The sequence below is a fragment of the Chinchilla lanigera genome, unplaced genomic scaffold (genome assembly GCF_000276665.1).
Source record: "Chinchilla lanigera isolate Chin_1 unplaced genomic scaffold, ChiLan1.0 scaffold00065, whole genome shotgun sequence".
NCBI classification, from domain to species: Eukaryota; Metazoa; Chordata; class Mammalia; order Rodentia; family Chinchillidae; genus Chinchilla; species Chinchilla lanigera.
Genome location: NW_004955466.1, coordinates 1167630 through 1170142, shown reverse-complemented (window position 1 = coordinate 1170142; position 2513 = coordinate 1167630). Strand labels below are relative to the sequence as shown.

At 46.6% G+C, this 2513-nt stretch overlaps 1 protein-coding gene across 2 annotated transcripts in view; it reads left to right on the top strand.

Moving 5' to 3' along the window:
* Nucleotides 1–1018: 1018 nt before the first annotated feature.
* The window catches only part of Exd2 (exonuclease 3'-5' domain containing 2), a 54826-nt gene continuing 53331 nt past the window's right edge, over nucleotides 1019–2513 (top strand). Inside the window, exon 1 of one of the 2 annotated variants that reach the window (XM_005399039.1) lies at nucleotides 1019–1120. The gene's annotated coding sequence lies outside the window, so the exon portion shown is untranslated. The remainder of the gene's footprint in view (nucleotides 1121–2513) is intronic. The other variant, XM_005399040.2, reaches the window with a different exon arrangement.

The following is a 2513-nucleotide window of genomic DNA, read 5'->3' as shown; positions in this document are numbered from 1 at the left end:
TTTTTTTTTTTCACATACAGTAGTACTAGTAATAGTACAGCCTCATGGGGCTATTTGGGGGTTAATTGCCATTAAACAATTAAAATGCTTCACAAACTTCCTAGCATGCTGAAAGCTAGGCATAGGTGTGTATGTCTGTAATCAGTTACTGGAGAGGCTGAGGCAGAAGGATCACAAATTGGAGGCCAGTGTGGGTAATACAGTGAGACCCCATCTCAAAAATAAATAAATAAATAAATAAATAAAAGTTCCTAACATACTGAGCAAGCACATATACCTTATATTGATTATTTTGTTTTTGGGACAGAGTCAGGCTGACCTCGAACTCAGGGTAATTCTCCTGCCTCAGCCTCCCAAGTGCTGCGATTACAGACAAGTACCACCATGCCTAGCCCTTATATTATTTATGCACATCTCATTTCTCCTTTTCTTGTAGACATTCCCTGACAAAGAAACAGCAGGAAGCACACAGTAGCTGCCTCACAAATAGTAGCTGCTAATAAAGACTGAATGACTTAATGTATGAACAGAAGCTATTATACTTGTTACAGAAGATGGCATAAATTATTAAAGGTTATAGGATAATAGGCTCTGCTAATGAAGAATACATGAGCTAAATACAGTCTCTCCTTTTATTTACTGTCATCATTTAATTGTGAAGAAAATGAATGTAGTAGAGAAACACTACCCAAGGTAATACAGGATGAAAATTACACTGTATTTGGGAGGGTTCTATAAGCATTCTAAACCAAAGGGAAGAGACAAAAATGCCATCGCAGAAACAAAAACACCATTTTTGTGCACTTGATCTTATCGAAAAGGCCGAGAAGCGATAAAAACACCATTTTTGTGAAGAGACGTTAAGCCTTCCAAATTTTAACAGGTCCTTTCGTTCAACAGGGGAGACACCGGGGAGGTACTAACTGTCCCAGCGGCTTCCGTACAAGATGGCTCCTCCCGTACGCACACTACAGCTGGGGCGACGTCCTCCTCGGCTGCCGCCGGACCGGAAGTGGTTACGGCCCCAGTGGATCCGGGTGGGTGCGCGCAGGCGGTCACGGAGGTTCCAGTTTTTCCGAGCGAGGCGCCGCAGGTGTTCAGGCCGGGTCTGAAGGTGCAGGTAAGTGAAGCTCAGGGGCAGGCGGAGCCTTCGCTGGGATTATGCGCGGCGCAGACGGGTTTCCCGAGCACGGTGCCGATGCGGGTGGTACCGAGGTGTGCGGGGGCGACCGACTGCCGGGCTCCGGCCCTCCACGAGCGAATTGGTCCTGCTCCTGTCCCGCCCTCGGGCGCGGCCTCCTCGCCCCTCGCGCCGGGACGTGGCGGCAGAGAGGCTTCCCCCGCCTGTGGTCCCCGCGCCCTCCGGCCGCTCTGTCTGTAGGAGCATCCGCCCAGCCCTCGGGCCGTCGTGGACGCAAAGAACAGCGCTCGGGGCTCCCGCACCCCGCGGGGGTTCGGTTCCCTGCCCTCCAGCCTGGCCCCACCCGCTGCCCGGGCCTCGCCCCGTGCCATTCTGGTTTTTCACATTCGTGGGGTACATCAGGACGGGAGTCTTCATCCTTAGTTATTACACAAGGGACACCTGCTCCTTAAAATACAAATCAACCCAAGCCTTTATACTCAGACTCCTTGATACGCCCGCTCATCGAAAACACAAAACTACCTGTGTGCTTTATATAAGGAATGACAGCTGAAAGTTTGTGGGTGCCTTGTTTTCTGTTTTTGTGATACAGGGGTTGAACCCAGGGCCTATGGATGTGCTTTCAGTGATGGCGAACCTTTTAGTGCTTTCCATGGTACAAACAGCCCTCTGTGGCACGCGTGCCATAAGTTCGGCGCCCCTGGAGGCTCTAACAGAGGTACCTCGACAGCCCCAGGTTTTGTTAATTATCTAAATTAGAAAGTGGGAGGAAAGAGATTTAGTGGAGGAAGAAATGGTTACATATGGCCAAATTGAGTGTGTTTTAAAAATATATTTTAAAATATCCGTTTTAGTTGCAGTCTTTGCTTTTTGTCTTGTAAAAACATCGTGTAAATGATTTAAACCAGAAAGATCCTCTTTGGTGCATATTTTTCCCATCCCTTTTTTATAAGAACTGATACTGGTCCGAGTTGTGTTTCTTTACATTCATGTTTCTTTACATTCATTGTTTCTTTACATTCATTGACAAATGTGTGCATATGAGGTACATGTAAGATTTCATATTAATCTTTTACAGTACATAGTTTTACAGATATGGCATATGGTGCATATCCGGCAACTTGCTATTTTGTGCTTAAAAATGGGTCTTGAGCTATATTATTCGTCCATATATAGAGACCAACCTATTTTACTTGCTCTGTAAGAGATACAGTATGTTAACGTTTCATAGTATGGGGAATTCTGTAGTTTCCAGTCGTGAGCAGTTTTCCACTGCTCACAACATGTGGAGAACATCCTTCCATATGCCTGTGTGCTCACATGAGTATTCCTCAAGGGTAGATGCCTGTAGGTGGAACTGTTCCTGTAGGTG